Source organism: Gossypium hirsutum, chromosome D02 (genome assembly GCF_007990345.1).
Source record: "Gossypium hirsutum isolate 1008001.06 chromosome D02, Gossypium_hirsutum_v2.1, whole genome shotgun sequence".
Lineage (NCBI taxonomy): Eukaryota > Viridiplantae > Streptophyta > Magnoliopsida > Malvales > Malvaceae > Gossypium > Gossypium hirsutum.
In genome coordinates, this window is record NC_053438.1 from 63,794,020 (window position 1) to 63,814,274 (window position 20,255).

Here is a 20,255-nt window from a genome sequence, read left to right on the forward strand (position 1 = left end):
TTTAATTGATTAGGGTTAGCATGCATAGTCAAGTCTTGTATCATTTGAATAGAAATATCTAGATCCGATAATTTCATACACGACAAAGATTAGAAAGTTTCGGAAAAACAGAACACAATATGATTATTTTTTCAAGCAAGTAAAATGTATAGCGAGAAAATGGAAGATTGTTGCATTTGAAATGGGTGGCTTGGAAGAATTTGATAATATGAATGGTGAAGAGATATATATATATAGGTAGTACAAGTGGGAAGCCAAGGAATAAGGTTCCACGAGAGAATCTTAATTTGATTGGATACTTTTGGAGGTTTAACTCCCATAGTTCAGCTGATCAAAGCTTTTGGTGAATTTGGTTTAGTGTGAGAGAAAAGAAAAAAAGAAAGGTGCAGAAGCTAAAGCACAATGATGTTCATAGGTTTGAAAACTGGTGCACTTGCGTTATATTCATTTTTTTTTTTATAAGATGAGATTTGCTTTATTGACATATACGGCTCGTAGTGGTTGGTGAGGCAGAAAGTGGTAAGAAAATCAAATTAATTCCCCACATCAAAGCCTAGAACACAAAACCAGCTGTGGATTGGGACCCAAAGTTTTTGCTTCATCACTGCCATTGAAACCGATGTCAACACCCACTTAACTTAAGTCGTCTCTCACTTTTACTCGTTAATTTACTAATAGATTTGTAGTGGGAGAAGTCACCGCCCAATGAAGTTCAACCTGTGTAATTAAATAAATTTAAAGCCAAATATGGGTATGATTTCTTAGTCACCATGATCCAATCAGATTTCAGTGCTTATTCATTTTCCAATCAAATTTCATCACTAAAGTAGTTCGCCAGTTCCAACATTATTCAGGACTGGGATAAATAGTGTTGGGACCAGGGAAATTTCAGGCAGTCATTTCTGGCTAATTTCATTGTGCTAACTTTGTGCCAACTGGTTGGAACTTGATACACAAGTTTAAAAAGTGTTAAGGAATCGATTCAATATTGTATAATTTCTATTACTTAATAATTTTCCTAATTAATTATTTCCAAGGGTTAACTCAAGATTGGTTGATAATAATTAAACTCAAAAACCTTTCTTTTCTTTTCTTTTTATGGGGACAGAAAATGACTTGGGACATTATGGTGGGCACATCATCATCTTTTTCTTTCACACATAAATAAATATCAAATTTCTTGTTGTTGGGTGGCTAGATATGCTCTATCTTAAGCCTGTCTACGCTTACATTGATTTTTATACTTGCTTTTTTTTTTCTCCTACTAGTTATAACCAGAAACAATTAATGGCCAAAGAAATCATTTGCGTAACATGCAGACCAGCTAGTTCACCAAAATATGACATTCACCCTGGTTAGTTTCTTTTCAAGCTAACGCATAAATTTTAAAAAAGAAAGAAAGATTTCTATTTATGTTTTAGGTGCGAAATGCACCCATTTTTACTATTTTTTTGAAATATCAATTTCTGTCAAACCTGTTGATTTTTCTAAGAGAAATTTTTTTTTATGCATTTCAACTTAATTTGTCGAGGTGTTTAAAATAGAATACATGAAAATTTAATAAAAATTACTTAAAAGAAAATTTTTAACAAAAACATATTTTAAAACTTAATTTGATATTTAAAATTTAAAAATGTTACAACTTGAGCCCATTCGGTCCGTCCATTTAAATTTTTTATATAAAAATAAATTTAAAAAATATAATACATCAAATACACTAAAAACATTAAAATAAATGTTTCCTAACAAATGAAAAAAATAAAAAATACTTAAATAACACTAAAATAAATGTAACTTAGAAAGTAAATACCTCTAAAATAGTTACAAAATTAATAATAAAATAAGAGTTATACAATATCCAAATAATAACAACAAAATAAAATCAATATAATAGTGAAATAATAGTAAAATAATGAAAAATAGTGGCAAACAATAAAAAAAAAAGCAATAGTTTTTTTTTCTTTTGCAACTTCAGGCCAAGCCAAACAAAAAAAAAAAGCTTACCTAAGGTCTGGCCCTTTTAAAACACAAACATTAATTTTTATCCAAGATTATTTTTTAGGCCTATATTTTTGTCAAAACTCTTTCATTTTTTTAGCAGTTCAAGTCAAATCGAATGACCCGGACATGGACAAATCTACTCATAAGTCAATTGAAATATATATTATTTTATTCATATGATCAGTAGTCTCATTTTGTTTTTAATGTTACACTATTGTGTTTTCAAAAAAAAAATTAGATCATTTTATTTAAAATAGTTGATTCATATAACAGTTTGCAAGTCGATTTAAAATATGTATCTAACATAATAAAAAAGTTTAAAAATACTTTTATTAATTTTTTTAATTGTAACATGAGTAATTAAAATGATTAATTTGCGTGTGGCTTAAAACCCAAATTCAATTGTTCGAAAATATATTTTTTATTTTTATTTTAAAATTTATATTTAAAGGAATGAATTTGCAGTATCACTGGAAGGTAGATTTAAATCCATCCCACCTACCCTAAAAAGAATTATGATTTTTAAATAATACTTTTTTAAAAATTTATCTATTTTGTACTTTGTATTGAATAATTATTTTTTTAAGTTTCATAATTATATTATTATTACACTGATAAAAAAAATTAACAATCTCAACATTTCGTCTTTCGTTTATTCATAAAAAGAGCTCATCATATCTTTAATGTTGTGCGCTTATTTAATCTCATTTTAAGTCCGCTCATATTTTAAAAAAATTAATTTATACTATTTTTAATTAATATTTTATGAATTAATATGTTTTTTTATAATTTTTATTAAAAAATTAAACATAAACAACTTAACATATTTTTAATATTTACATTATATTATTATATATCACTATAGATTTAATTTTTTATGTATAATATATAAAAATAAAATAATATATTATAATATTAAAATATGTTTAGGCCTTAAATATTGAAGTCCAAACTCGATCCATATTTTAGACAACATAATTTCTTTTGTTTCTAAGCTTATTTTTTGAGTTAAATATTTTTGTGAAACTTCCACTTCAACATAATTCTCTACTGATTGATAATACATCTAATTTCTTTGTAGTTTATTTCTAGGTTTATATATACATTTGAAATTTAGTCCTTTTATTTTATTTTATTTTAAGGAATTTAATCTTTTTACTTTTCAGATTAAAAATGTAAGTTCAATTGTTAAATTCAAATTCATTACAATATTATTTTTTTTATTACATGACTACTAAATGAGTGTTTTGTTTATTTTAGAATATTAAATCAACGAATTTAATAGAAAAATTTTAACGATGTTAACAGTCAGATATGAATTTTGAAATTTAAAAAATAGATAAACTAAATTCTTAAAAATAAAAATATAGGAACTAAATACCAAATATATAAAGAGTAGAAAGACTTGAAGAATATTTTTAATATTATTTGCATTGTGTGTATAGCAATTTAATAAAAAAGCCAAGAAGGAGAAATTGATAGGATAATAGTTGCCATTGCAAACAATTTTGGCTTGTAATATGTTTATTATTTGTTATTTATTTGAAGATAAGGCAACAAATATATGTAACATAAAACTAGATATTGATAGAGTCCTAATACCGTGGGATCATTCACTTGGGATATTCTAAACATCTTCCATGTTTTACACAGAGATTGAATGGAGCACAAATCAGTTCTTCAGGTTCTGTGATTGCATTTAGCTTTAAGTGTGCATATAAATGGTATGAGATTGAGGTTCTCTTTTCATCTATCATTTACTTTCATTATTTTTAGTTTTTTACTATATTGTTGCAACATATGTTATAACATTTATTTTGAGTAAAGGTGTTCATGTTTGGGTTTGTATTTTTTAACCTCCTGTTAATCCCACTTAGCTCCTTTTACTGTTTTTTTTAACAGTAAAATGGTGACTTGTGCAGATCAAAGCTTAATTTTGAGGCAGTCTTCAATTTTTTTTTAAAATTTTAAGTTGTTACATTTTAACTTACTTTAACTAATTATATTTTAATTTGAAAAATTATTCTGAAATAAAAGAAATACCTAGAATTGAACCAATTCATCTAAAAGCGGTAAATGAGATATAATTGTCGAAATCGTTTTTTTGAAAACAAAAATTTTAGTTGTCGACTTTAAAAATAAAACAGGAGTCGCCACCGATCCTTTATTAAGGTGTGATCGGCCCACCCTAAAAAATAATTTTGGTTTGCGAAATTTGAGAAAACAGGTTCTGGAGTCAGTTACGCACGAGGAAGGATTAGCACCCTCGTAACGCCCAAAATTGGTACCAAATTGATTTTTGTTAATGTCTTGGTGTCGAAAATTTGAAAAGATTTTAAAAGAAAACTCTTTATTTCACGAATAAAAAAGGTAAGACATTCACATTTCAAAGAAATAAAACACCACACCCAGTGAGTTAGGGCACAATGTTTTTAAATCTCCAAAATACCCGAATATTGCCTTTTGCTTTTTGAAAATTCTTATATCGAGAAGAAAATGTCATGACCAGTAAGTTAGGACCCAACATTTTTGAATTCCCGAGAATAAGCTTTTATTTAAAATTTGTGAATTTGTTGCAAAACAAATACTTGGCTTTCTAAATTCATCGAAAAATAATCGCGATCCAGTAAGTTAGGACACGATCTTTCACGAGAATCATGAATGCCAAATATTTTGGAATTTATAAAATAGGACAATTTAAATACTTTGAGAAAATCAAAATAAATATTTTTTAAAAGAGATGCTAAAAAGGGTTAAGGTACAACATGAAACGGATATTCTAATTTCAAGCATATATGAATAAATATTTATAAATATATATATACAAGTAGGTATAATATACAAATAAACTTACAAGCATGCTTATATAATTACAAAAGTAAAGTAAAACAAATGTTTTCAAAAATAAAATATAAAAGATATATATGTTTTGTAAAAAATGCATGTATTTATAAAAATAAAAAATATATTAAGAAATTATGAAAATGTATATATATGTATATAGAAGTTAAGAAATAAAATGAAAAATAAAAAAGGGTGTATTAAATGTGTGCAGGTATGCATATACTACATAAAATGCATTTATATATATTGTAAAGACATGCAAGTATACTAGGGGAAAAAATGCATATATATGTATTAAATAAGAGAACGACGTATGTACAAATAAAATAATGACAATAATAATAAATAATATAATAATACATAATGATTTAATTTAATAATAAATAAATAATTAAATAGTAAAATAGTTCAAAAATGGATTAAATTGAACAAAAGAAAAAAAGACAAATTTGAAATAAATGAAAAAAAACCACTTTGAATGCGCAGGAAACAAGGGAGGACTAAAAGGGAAATTATTCCCACCTTCCCAAAACGCTGCGCAGTGATGGGCCAAATTGAAGCAAAATTGAAATCTGCGAACCAATTTAAAAAAGAAAAACAAGATTTAATCTGAAACGCGTTGCAAAAGGGAGGGGCCAATTGCGCAAATTCCCCATTGAAGCGAAACGCGCGGATCCTCCCCTTCGGGTTGGGTCACCGCGTGGGTCAGGGCCTGGACGAAACGGCTCCGTTTTGATCTGTTATTTAAAACAAATTTTTTTACTCTAAAATTCATTTACCCGAATGACACACACACAAAAAAACCGCCCCTCTTGTTTGCTCTGCTAGGGTTTGGAACCCTAGCGTCCTTGCACCGCCGCTCACCTGGCCAGTGCTCCGATCGCGACGGAAATGGCCATTGGTCCGGCGTTCTCGACGAATGGGGTAAGATCCTTCCCTTTTTTTATTTTAAACAAAATAATGATGAAAAATAAAATAAAAAAACAAGAAAAGTTTCGAAAAAATAAAACAAACGCTGTAAAATAAAAAACAAAAATCACCTTTGAAAAACAAGTTTAATATCTGTATTTTCTTTCAATTTCTCTATGTATTTCTCCGTCTATTCAATATCCGTCCCCCTTTTACATATAAAAAAATGGCCTTTTATAGGCCGAAAAAAGAAACAAAAATACTATTTTTTGCTTGTTTTTTTCCCTTCGGACTCTTTGAGTCCGTTTTTGCAGGAAATCGTGAAGCAAATGGCGCGGGGGGGCCGAGACGTGCGGCGATTGGGCGTCTGCTGGAGACTGCTGGGGCTTGCGGTGGCGCTTCTTGCTGTTTAGGGCTAGGGTTCTTTTTGTTTTTTATTTTGCTTTGGGCCAGGGTTGTTTTGGGTTATTGGGCCGTGTAAAATGTAGGCCTGTTTATTATTTTTTTGTTTTGGTTTATTATATGGGCCCAGGCCGATTGGGCCTTATTACAGCTGCCCCTCTTTGCTCATTGTCGTGTAACGGGAATAAAGCAAAGACTACAAGACCCAATTGTGCCCAGTCTTATTGAGCTTCAGCTTCTTTAATGCTTCTCTTCTTTAAGTAACCTCGTTCCTTCCTACTGCATCTTCAGAGGTATAGGAACTGGTGTTCCAATCTACTCCACTGGAGTGTCGGGGAGATAGGATTCATATGTTGTAGCTTCTCAAAAGAACAAAATCTACTATCTTTAATCTGCTCCACTGCAACTTCAGGGACATAAGACTTATAGCTTCAACTTGTTCTGTTACAACTTAAGGGTAAATTTGATGTGATCTGTTCCACTGCAACTTCAGAGAGATGAGATCTGCGGTTTTAATCCACTCCATTGCAACTTCAAGGAGATAGGATTGGTTACTTTTGTATGCTCCACTGCAATTTCAGGGAGATAAGACTTGGATCTTCGATCTACTTCACCACCAGTATGGGAAGACAAGATCTGCTTTCTCTGATCTACTTCACGCCAATACATGAAGACAAAATCTGCTTTCCTCGATCGATTCCACTACTAACCGGGGAGATAGAATTACTGGCTTCAATATACTCCACTGCAACCTCAGGGAGGTAAAATCTGCCATCTTTGATCTGCTCCACTACTGCTTAGGGAGATAAGATCTGTTTTCCTTGATCTACTTCGCCACCAGTATGGGAAGATAAAATCTGTATATTCGATCCACTTTGCTACCGATATAGGAAGACAGGACCTGCTATCTTTGATCTACTTCACGCCAGTACATGAAGACAAGATCTGTTTTCTTCGATCTGCTTTGCCACTAGTATGGGAAGGCAAGATCTGGTATCTATGACCTACTTCACGCCAGTACATAAAGACAAGATCTACTTTCTTCGATCTGCTTCGCCACCAGTATGGGAAGGCAAGATCTGGTATCTATGGTCTACTTCAAGCCAGTACATGAAGACAAGATCTGTTATCTTTCAACCTGCTCCACTGTTGCTCAGGGAGACAAGGATTTATGATTTCACCAATCTGCTCTCTGTGAAACATGACCTGTATGATTCACTTTATAAGCCTAATTATGCCTAATGATTAGGATGTTATGATCAAAATGAATCAAATGCTCCTAACTAGGCGTGTATGAATGACATTTGGATGTTATGTTATGAAAAATGAATATTGAATGTTTAAAGTCATTATTGCTCATTAAGGCTTCCTTCGTGACAACAACGCTTCGTCAAAACTTGAAAATTTTAATCTTGACTCTTGACTCTTAGATATCTCCGACCTTTTAACCCGGTGAAGGTCTAAACAATAGTCCTGTTTCAGGTTCCTGAGCTGTTTAAAGATTTCTAGAGTAATATGAAAAACTTCCCTTGTGAAAGTTTTACTAGTCCATTAATCGTCATTCTAATGCAACATGCTTGCGAAAAGATCATAACGATGAATAAAACAAAGTTAATTTGGGAGCATAGCTCGCAATGGATTGTCAATGATAGAGGAATTGTCTGGAGACATTTATATTAAAGAAGAATGAAATATTCTAAAACAACGAATTCAATACAAATACTATGATCAGGTGCCCCAGATATCTCTGCTTGAATTTCTCTAAACAACTTTTCGAAGACCCTTCTGAATTCAACACGTGTTTAGGAGGTTCACAGCATTTTGTTGATGCCCCAAGATGTCGTCCACTCCTTTCTGCCGATTTAAGTACAACAAGACTACCACGTGACGAACAAAATTTGAGCCGCCCTTTTCAAGTTTTCAACTCAAATCCCATTTGGTCTTAAGGTGCCCTTTGCGGGTTTTCACCTTAGCCTCTCCTTTTTTTTTTGGGAATCAAAGCGCCCTTTCACAGGTTTTCACCTTGGTTCCTTCCCTTCTTCAAGTAAAGTATCTCTTGACCGAGTCTGAATTTACTGGATTGGGCAAGTTTCTTCCATCCATTTCAGCCAGGATCAGGGCTCCTCCAGAAAAGGCTTTTTTTACAACATAAGGACATTCCCAATTCGGCATCCATTTCCCCCTAAAATCTTTTTGTGGAGGAAGAATTTTTCTCAACACCAGGTCCCCCTCGTGAAATTCTCTGGGTCGGACCTTCTTGTTGTAGGCTCGCATCATTCTTTTCTGGTACATCTGACCATGCTGAATAGCCTTTAGCCTTTTTCCCTCTATCAAGTTCAACTGATCATATCGAGAGAAAGAATTTCAACTTCGATGGGCAAGACTGCCTCCATGCCATAAACCAGGGAGAAAGGCGTTGCCCCGGTGGAGGTCTTGATTGACGTTCGGTAAGCAAATAGGGCAAATGGTAATTTTTCATGCCAGTCCCTGTAAGTTTCAGTCATCTTCCCCACAATCTTCTTTATATTTTTATTGGCCGCTTCCACTGCACCATTCATTTTTGGGCGACACGGCGACGAATTGTGATGTCTGATCTTGAATTGACTGCAGACTTCTGTTATTGAGCTGTTGTTCAAATTCAACGCATTGTCGGATATGATTCTTTCAGGCATTCCATACCGACATATGATCTCTCTCTTCAAGAATTTGCTGACTGATGGCTTTGTAACGTTAGCATACGAAGCAGCTTCTACCCATTTGGTGAAGTAGTCAATAACCACAAATATGAAATGATGCCCACTTGAAGCCTTCGGCGATATTGGCCCGATGACGTCCATACCCCACATGGAGAAAGGCCATGGAGAAGTCATGACATGAAGAGGCGAAGGAGGTGCATGCATTTTATCACCATAGATTTGACATTTATGGCACTTTCTGGAATAATTGATGCAATCTCCTTCCATGGTGGACCAGTAATACCCGAATCTCATAATCTGTCTAGCCATTGTGAGCCCACTGGCATGCGTTCTACAGATGCCCTCATGGACTTCCTCCAGGATTTTCTTTGCTTCCACAGCATTCACACATCTTAACAGAACCTGATCTTTTCCCCTCTTGTATAAGATCTCCCCATCTAAGACGTAATCAATGGCTAGCCTTCTTAGAGTTCTCTTTTCATTCTCAATTGCCTGGCCAGGATACTCACGATTTTTTACATATCGTAGAATATCTTGATACCAAGGGCTCTCATCGATTTCTCCTTCTTCGATATTGTAACAATGAGCTGGGTCTTCATGGATACTCATTTGTATAGGCTTCATATCCTCATGTCTGTTCACCTTGATCATGGAGGCTAAAGTAGCTAGTGCATCAGCCATCTGGTTCTCATCTCGTGGGAGATAGCAAAAAGTGATGTCCTCAAACTCTTTAATCAATTCGAGGACCAACTTTCGATAACTGATTAATTTGGGATCTCTCGTTTCCCACTCACCCTTGAGCTGATATATCACAAATGCCGAATCTCCATAGACCTCTAACACTTTGATTCTTCGCTCTATAGTTGCACGAATACCCATGACACACACTTCATATTCTGCCATGTTGTTTGTGCAATCAAAATCCAATTTGCAAGTGAAAGGATAATGATCACCATTCGGGGATACTAAGGCTGCCCCAATTCTATTGCCCACAGCGTTCGAGGCTCCATCAAAGTTCAACTTCCAACTGTGACCTTCTTGGGGATTTTCTTCAGTAGCGGCTATATACAACAAGTCTTCATTCGGAAAATCAAAACTTAATGGTTCGTAATCCTCTAAAGCCCTACTAGCCAGAAAGTCAGCTATTGCGCTGCCTTTTACAGCTTTTTGGCTCACATAGACAATATCAAATTCAGATAATAAGATCTGCCATCGGGCCATCCTCCCATTCAGAGCAGTTGACTCCATCATATACTTTAACGGGTCCAACTTTGAAATTAACCAAGTCGTGTGGTATAACATGTACTGCCTTAATCTTCGGGTTGTCCAAATGAAGGCACAACATAACTTCTGAATAGGCGAATATCTCATTTCACAGTCAGTGAATTTCTTGCTGAGATAATATATCGCTCTTTCTTTTCTCCCTGTTTCATCATGTTGACCTAGCACACACCCCATGGAATTGTCAAATACCGTCAGATACAATATCAGAGGCCTATCCGGGCTAGGTGGTGACAGTACTGGAGTATTAGACAAATACTGCTTCACCTTGTTAAAAGCTTCTTCGCATTCTTCATCCCAAGTACCAGGATTATATTTCTTCAGAAGACGAAATATAGGGTCACATTTCTCAGTCAGCTGTGAAATGAACCTAGCAATGTAGTTTAGTCTTCCAAGGAATCCTCGAACTTCTTTCTGAGTGCGAGGTGAAGGTAGATCCCGTATTGCCCTCACTTTGTCCGGGTCAATCTCGATTCCCTTTTCACTGACTATGAAGCCTAGCAACTTTCCTGACCTGGCCCCAAAAGTGCACTTCGCTGGATTAAGCTTGAGCTGGAACTTTCTTAATCTTAAGAATAACTTTTTCAAGACTTGTACATGTTCCTCCTCCGTTCTAGATTTCGCGATCATATCATCAACGTAAACCTCGATTTTCTTATGCATCATATCATGGAACAAGGCTACCATAGCTCTTTGGTATGTCGCTCCTGCATTATTTAATCCAAACGACATTACTTTATAACAAAACGTCCCTCATAACGTAATGAACGTAGTCTTTCTCATGTCTTCAGGATGCATCTTTATCTGATTATACCCAGAAAAACCATCCATGAAGGAAAACAATGAAAAGCCCGCAGTATTGTCTACCAATGTGTCAATGTGGGGCAATGGGAAATTGTCTTTTGGACTAGCCTTGTTCAAATCCCTGTAATCCACACACATTCGTACTTTCCCATCTTTCTTCGAAACTGGTACGATGTTGGCCACCCACTCAGAATACTTGACCTCTTGCAGAAATCCGGCATCAAGCTACTTCTGGACCTCTTCTTTTATCTTCAACACGATATCAGGTCTTATCCTTCTGAGCTTTTGCTGCACTGGCTTGCAATCTTCTTTTATGGGAAGGCGATGGACTACAATGTCAGTACTTAACCCAGGCATATATTGGTACGACCATGCAAAGACATCCTTGAATTCCTGGAGTAGTCTGATGAGGTCTTGTCTCGTCTTTGCAGAGATATCAGATCGGATCTTCACCTCTTTTCCTTCCTCTAAGCTCACAATTTCTATTCATTCCCCATGAGGTAGGATTTACTTCTCGGCCCTTTCTACCATCTTCAACAAGTCAGGAGAAAAACCACAATCTTCGTCATCCTCAAAATCATGCGATCCCTCTAAACACGTGTTTCATTCAAAAGGAGACTCTAAATTCGTAAGAGTAACATTCGTATCATTGATATCATAGGACCTGTTATAAAAACAAGATGGATTCAGGAATTTGTTTTGTGCAATATGGTCATGAATGAAATGCAAATGTAGTTTGGGAAAAATTCAAAATAACCGCTCTTATGGAAAGAAATATTTGCTCCAAAAATGACTGCAAACATGAACTTTATTAAAATAACGATTTTTTTTACATGAGCCTATTTCACAAAGGGATCCTTATCACTTCTAGGCTAAAAAGAAATAAGGGTGTTCTGGACATTACTCTAAGGAAATCCTAAAAACTACAGGTATTTCTTCTGCAGTCCAGTTGTTTAGCGCCCTTCCCGACTCGTAAGGACGAATATCTAGCAAAGTTCTTCCTTCCGTCGCTTCTTCGTACGCGGCATGAATACTCTCTAACTCCGTGTTAATACTTCTGACTCCTAGCATTCCTTGATAGACAAATCCTCCCGATACAAAAGTCTTAGATAGGTGAGGAAAGGTCATGGGTTCCCATTTGACTTCATCACCTGTCAAACGAGCCCTTCTTCTCTCTTGCTTCTTCTCTTGCTCTATCATCTTCTGCCTAGCATTTGGCTTGTATCCTAAGCCAAAACGGTCCTGCTTGTCTTTCATCACTGGAATCTCAACTCAGCCCTGAAGATATTTCCCCAATCTTTTTCTCGACAAAGCTCCCTTTCCAACTATCAATTGCAAACCCACCTTTGTGGTCTTTGATATTCTCGGCATCAGGATCTTGTTTCCCTCATGGATGAATGTTGCATTTACAAACTCCAAGGAACGGAAAGAGCACTCGATTGCATCATCACTTGTTTCCAAATAAGGCGCATCGTTGGTCACAGATGCAATGATATCTTCTTCAGCATTTATCGTCACTACCCGGCCTTCTGACACCAGCTTCAGTTTTTTATGTAACAATGACGGTACCGCACCTGTTGAATGAATCTATGGCCTTCCTAATAGGCAACTGTAAGAAGGCTTGATGTCCATAACCAAGAAGTCTACCTCATAGATAGTTGGGCCAATTAACAAGGGTATGTCAATTCTTTCCATGACCTTCCTCTCGGTGCCATCAAACGCTCTCACCACATTCTGGCACGACTTCATATGTGAACTATCCATAGGTAGCCTATTGAGTGTGGATAGAGGCAATACGTTCAGTGCCGACCCGTTGTCTACCAGAACTCCCGGTAATATGGACCCTTTACACCTTGCAGTGATGTGTAAAGCTCTAGAAGATCCCATACCCCCAGGTGGTATTTCATCATCGCTGAAGGAGATGAAGTTATCAGCGCTTATATTGCCGACCAGTCGATCCAACTTGTTAACAGAGATATCGTCGGCCACATATGTTTCATTTAGCACATTCAGTAGTGCATTTCGATGTCCCTCTGAGTTCAGGAGTAAAGCTAGCACAGATATGCGAGCTGGTTGTTTGTGCAGCTGCTCCACAATGCTATATTCTCTATGCTTTATGAACTTCAAGAACTCTCTAGTTTCCTCCTCCTTGATTGGTTCATTGACCAACAATTCAGGTTCGACCGCCTTCTTCTTCTTTCCAACCGAAGTTTCTTTTCTTATTGGCTCTACTCGAGCCTTCACCTGTTCGTCATGCCTTCCTTCATCATGGTCCTCTTTATTAATTACGTCCTCCTTCCCCGGGATTGTCACATTACAATTGTAAGTCCAAAGAACCCTCTTGTTATTCTTGTAAGTAAACACGGTCGGTTTTTGAATGATAACCTTTGGTGCTACTCGCGCTCCAGCCTCACTATTCTTAGGTCGTGAGATGATGACCACAGGATGGTTAGCCTTTGGAACTCCCAATGCCAAATTTGACGTACATACATGACTCTCCCTCTGAACTCCTTCACAAAATTCCATCTCCTTATTATCCATCATACCCTGTACCACGGCTCTGAACTCCGTACACTCCTGGATTTCATGCCCCATTTCACAGTGGAACTCACAGTAGTTCCTCCTCTTCTCACAGCTTTCTTCTAAAACAATTAGCCCTCTTTTCACCATCTCTTTCTAGACCCATCTCAAAGGAGTCTTCACGTCCGCAATGTCTACCTTGATTCTTCTGTCTTCGTCCATCATATTTACCCCACCATCAGTGTGATTTGGTAATGGGTTTTCTGCCTTGGTCGAGTCATCAAATTTAACGACACCCATACCAATGAGCCTTTCAACCAACTTCTTAAAGGTCGTACAGTTCTCTATGGAATGCCTTGTTATTCCCGCATGATAGTCGCACTGTGCATTCGCATCATACCATTTGGGATACGAAGGTTGCAAGGGCTTCAGATAGAAAGGGGAAACTACGTGTGCGTCAAATAAATTTCGGTATAGTTCCCTGTATGACATAGGAATTGGCGTAAATTGGGGCCTCTCAATATTTCACCTTGTGCCGACCTCCTGTCTTGACGAGCTTTGCTGACTGGCAGCCACCTTTCCTGGCTGACTCACTGTTACTGACTTCGAGTAACCCTTGTTGTACATGGGCATGTTGTTCACCTCGCTCTCCTTCCTCTTCGAAGCCGATCTTCTGTTACTCTCTCCAGCATCATTCTTCCCACTCCTGATGGCTTTCTCAATCATCTCGCCATTCATGACTATGTCAGGAAAGCTTTTTGTGGTACTTCCTAGCATATGTGTAATGAACGGTGCCTTCAGGGTGTTAATGAACAACATGGTCATTTCCTTTTCCAAGAGCGGTGGCTGAACTTGGACTGCGACCTCCCTCCATCTCTGCGCGTATTGCCTAAAGCTTTCGCTCGGCTTTTTCTCCATGTTTTGAAGGGTAATTCTATCAGGAGCCATGTCTGTCACATGACTATATTGTTTCATGAATGCTTGCGCCAAATCCCTCCATGAACCAATCGTGGCACGACTCAACTGATTGTACCACTTGGATGCTGCCCCTGCAAGGCTGTCTTATAAGCAATGTATTAATAGCTGGTCATTATTAACGTCTCCAGCCATTCGCCTGTAGAACATGGTGATATGCGCCTCTGGGCAAGTCGTCCCATTGTACTTCTCGAATTCAGGCATCTTAAACTTATGAGGGAGTACTAGATCTGGCACTAAACTCAGCTCTTTTGCGTCAATGCCTCGATAACTTTCAGTGACTTCCATCGCCTTAAACTTCTCCTCGAGCCACTTGCATCTTTCTTCCAACTGTTTTGGTAACTCTTCCTTCATTCTTTCCTTCTCGACCACTTCATCAAAGTCAGGAATGGCAGAGTTAATAGGATTATTTTCAGGATTAAAACCCGGCCCAGTTTGGAGGTTCGAAATGCCAGCCCGAAACTACTAAGGCATGATTGTGACAGTGGATTTGCGCGAATATTCAGTTTGGGCTCGCATTTGTGGAGGGGTGAAACCTGGAGGGTAAAGAATTTCATCATCATTTTTCTCATTGACATTTGCCATGGGGCCCTTTCCTTTATCACTTCCCTTAGTTATCAGTTGGGTTAACTTTGCCACTATATCTTCTTGGGATTCTCGCATCTTCTCAGACATCTCTCACTTCATCTTGTCTAACCGCTCCTGCATTTGTAGCTGAAGCCGGTCTTGCATCTCCTTCTGGTACTGTTCGAGCTTTTCTAATCTTTGATCCATATCTTTTGTCTTTGCTTGAGTGCCGTATCGGTGTCGGGTTGGTTGGTTGGTTTCCAGGTTAACTGAGCAATAATTTTAATTAATTAGGATCAATTGAAGGTTTTTAATTCATATGATGCGATGCATGAGATGAATGCAAGAAAGACGTTAATTATAATTCAATTCCACTTGGAAAACTTTAGTAGAAAACAAATCCCTTTACATAGAATAGACTACAAATACGACTTCGCCCTAATACTTAAGACCTTGATTTTTTGAAGCAACGAGGCTAACTCCCGTCCCCGGTCTGACTCCAATTCATACTTTATGCTCAACGTGTCAGCTTGTACTGCCAAAGTTTGTAAGTGATCAGCTACTTCTCGAATCTGAACCAAGGCTTCCACCATAATGCGATCCATGTTTCTGACCTGATTCTGGAAATAATGAAGCTACTCGCTTTGATGATCTTTGTTTGCCTCCAAATACTCAATCCTGGCTTCACAGTTCTGCAATGCCACCTCTAGTTCCTCTATAGTTTTCTTCATTTGCTCGATCCTGCTTAAACTTGCTTGCAGTTCCGCCACTGAATTACGATTTCGGTATTGATGAACAATCTTCTCAAGTTCAGCCACTCTAGCCTTTAGTCTATCTCTTTCATCCTGATTTTCTAACAAACTCTTCTCAAGCGATCTATTTTGCATCTAGGCTTCCTAGAATTTTCCTTCCCATCTACCAACCTTGGCTTTTTCTTCTTGAACCTCTTGACGCCACTGCTCTGAGGTTTTTCCCAACCCAGCAGTTCTTACTGACAGACGTAGTCTCTTATAATCCGTCTTCAAGCTGTTCAGATCTTCCTCGACTTTGCGCTTCCCTTTTCTCAGGCCTTCGGTTTCCAGCTTTTAAACATCTATGTCCAACTTTAAATTCACCTTTTCTTCCTCCATTTGCTCTATTTTCTTCTCTAATTCTGCATTCCTTCTTTCGAGGTCTTGCTTTATGACTTTCAGCTCAGAAGGGACGACACGCAAATGCTCCTCTATCGACTGACCATTTTCTGAACTTGGCCCAGGAATGTTGTCATTAATCCTCCTAACATACCATTCGTTGTACTCAGAAGTTGTCATTGGACCCACAACTAATCTCTTCATTCGGCGAGTCTGATTCCATGCATTAGCCACCTCACGAGCCTTTCTTTTATATCCATTATCCTTGTATGAGAATTCATACTCGGTTAATCCCTGTGTTGCAGGCACAAACTGTCTTGACCTGTACTGTCTTAACACTAGCAATGGGGCATAACCAACAGCTTCTCAAATCCCGAGCAACGGAACCCAGTCGAAATCCCCGCACTTATATAGGATCTCATCTGGAAGCAACCACAGAGCTCTCCACTCGATATCTTCTTCTTGCAGACTCTGAAAGATCGCCATCCATTTCTCCTCCAAGATGTCATCTCTCCTTGACGTAGCCACCATCTCTTTCAACGGTGAATAACTCTCAGAGAAGACCTGATATGAAACCTTATCAACCTTCCAAAAGTGGCTGTGGAACCACGCAAGTAGTAGCTGCGCACATCCAATAAATCTACCATCTCCCGTTCTTCGACATGTATTCAATGATCTAAAGGTTTCTGCCACAATTACCGGGACTAGTGTAACTCCCTTATCAAGCCGATCGAATAAATCAGTGATCGCCTCCTCAACATGTCCCAAAACTTTAGGAAATAAAATTAGACCATATATACTTAAAGCTAAGACGTCTACTTTCTTCCTCGCATCTGGGTGTGCTAAAATAAGGTCCTTCAAACTTTTCCAAGGAATACACCTACTATCCCCTTTTTACTTAATCCGAGCTGTAACCTACTGCTCACTCATCACTGTTATATTCATCAACTTCCTCAAGAAGGTTGGTACATTTACCGCTTTCGAATAAATTCTATCCACCTTAACCTTCGAACACCGGAGCAAAGCCATGTACTCCTCTATTATAGGCATCAGATCAACCTTTTCGAATGTGAAGCAACTGTAGGCCGGATTCCAAAACTAGGCAAGAGCTCGAAACAGACGCTTGTCTACTTTCATGTCAAATAAATAAGGCAAATCCCCATAATTCGAATAGAATAACTGCCTAACATCATTATCCCATTGATCCCAGATCTCTTTCAACTCCTGCAAGTTGTTCTGAGCTACGCTTACACGAGTGAAGTCCCATAACTCTGATACATATTCCACAGCCAAACTGTCACCCTTTTCACGCTGTATCTTCTCAGACCAAGCCCGGAAGCCGCATTGTCCTCCACTCTATCAAGAAACCCATTTCCCATGATAAGCTTCCTATTTGGCAACCGAATATAAACCAACGCCTTTATAATGAAATGTCATGCAATCATGATGTCGTGCAATCAAAACAAAATAAACCAAGTCAGTATCACATCAAAAGAGATAATAACATGGCAAGAACACTTATTCAGGAATTTACTAGGGTTTTGGGATAGTTCTACCTAGGGCAAGTTCCTAAGGCTCACTATATGAGGCTTAGTTTCTAGAGTAAGGGTACCCGAACCAGCAGATTCCTCGATCCTCACCCATTATAGGCTCATGTGAATCGAGTTCAGTTCAGGGAGACACATTTCCCTATGGCTGCACGGAGATGAAAATCTCACGAAGACATAGGTACGGATGTATCCCGGAAGCGGTCCACTACCCTGCACGGAGGTGAAAACCTCACGAAGGACTAGTTTCTCGCTCCCACTTAAAGGGTGAAATGCAAAATGCAAATGCAAAGTTGCTAACACCATGATGAAAAAACTATAAAGGGAACTCATGAAAAAATTTTTTAAAAAACTTTTAATTTCCGACACAAAGACAAACGTAATCAGTTTATGGCTCAACTCTCTAAGTCCCCAGCGGAGTCGCCAAGCTGTCGAAACCGTTTTTTTGAAAACAAAAATTTTAGTTGTCGACTTTAAAACTAAAACAGGAGTCGCCACCGATCCTTTATTAAGGTGTGATCGGCCCACCCTAAAAAATAATTTTGGTTTGCGAAATTTGAGAAAACAGGTTCGGGAGTCAGTTACGCACGAGGAAGGATTAGCACCCTCGTAACGCCCAAAATTGATACCAAATTGATTTTTGTTAATGTCTTGGTGTCGAAACTTTGAAAAGATTTTAAAAGAAAACTCTTTATTTCACGAATAAAAAAGGTAAGACATTCACATTTCAAAGAAATAAAACACCACACCCAGTGAGTTAGGGCACAATGTTTTTAAATCTCCAAAATACTCGAATATTACCTTTTGCTTTTTGAAAATTCTTATATCGAGAAGAAAATGTCATGACCAGTAAGTTAGGACCCAACATTTTTGAATTCCCGAGAATAAGCTTTTATTTAAAATTTGTGAATTTGTTGCAAAACAAATACTTGGCTTTCTAAATTCATCAAAAAATAATCGCGATCCAGTAAGTTAGGACACGATCTTTCACGAGAATCATGAATGCCAAATATTTTGAAATTTATAAAATAGGACGATTTAAATACTTTGAGAAAATCAAAATAGATATTTTTTAAAAGAGATGCTAAAAAGGGTTAAGGTACAACATGAAACGGATATTCTAATTTCAAGCATATATGAATAAATATTTATAAATATATATATACAAGTAGGTATAATACACAAATAAATTTACAAGCATGCTTATATAATTACAAAAGTAAAGTAAAACAAATGTTTTCAAAAATAAAATATAAAAGATATATATGTTTTGTAAAAAATGCATGTATTTATAAAAATAAAAAATATATTAAGAAATTATGAAAATGTATATATATGTATATAGAAGTTAAGAAATAAAATGAAAAATAAAAAAAGGGTGTATTAAATGTGTGCAGGTATGCATATACTACATAAAATGCATATATATATATTGTAAAGACATGCAAGTATACTAGGGGAAAAAATGCATATATATGTATTAAATAAGAGAACGACGTATGTACAATTAAAATAATAACAATAATAATAAATAATATAATAATACATAATGATATAATGTAATAATAAATAAATAATTAAATAGTAAAATAGTTCAAAAATGGATTAAATTGAACAAAAGAAAAAAAGACAAATTTGAAATAAATGAAAAAAAAACCACTTTGAATGCGCAGGAAACAAGGGAGGACTAAAAGGGAAATTATTTCCACCTTCCCAAAACGCTGCGCAGTGATGGGCCAAATTGAAGCAAAATTGAAATCTGCAAACCAATTTAAAAAAGAAAAATAGGATTTAATCTAAAAGGCGTTGCAAAAGGGAGTGGCCAATTGCGCAAATTCCCCATTGAAGCCAAACGCGCGAATCCTCCCCTTCAGGTCAGGTCACCGCGCGGGTCAGGGCTTGGACGAAACGGCGCCGTTTTGATCTGTTATTTAAAACAAATTTTTTTACTCTAAAAGTCATTTACCCGAATGACACACACACAAAAAAACCGCCCCTCTTGTTTGCTCTGCTAGGGTTTGGAACCCTAGCGTCCTTGCGCCGCCGCTAACCTGGCCAGTGCTCCGATCGCGACGGAGATGGCCACCGATCCGGCGTTCTCGACGAATGGGGTAAGATCCTTCCCTTTTTTTCATTTTAAACAAAATAATGATGAAAAATAAAAGAAAAAAACAAGAAAAGTTTCGAAAAAATAAAACAAACGCTATAAAATAAAAAACAAAAATCACCTTTGAAAAACAAGTTTAATATCTGTATTTTCTTTCAATTTCTCTGTGTATTTCTCCGTCTATTCAATATCCGTCCCCCTTTTACATATAAAAAAAGGTCTTTTATAGGCCGAAAAAAGAAACAAAAATACTGTTTTTTTGCTTGTTTTTTTCCCTTCGGACTCTTTGAGTCCCTTTTTGCAGGAAATCGTGAAGCAAATGGCGCGAGGGGGAGGCCGAGACGTGCGGCGATTGGGCGTCTGCTGGAGACTGCTGGGGCTTGCGGCGGCGCTCCTTGCTGTTTAGGGCTAGGGTTCTTTTTGTTTTTTATTTTGCTTTGGGCCAGGGTTGTTTTGGGTTATTGGGCCGTGT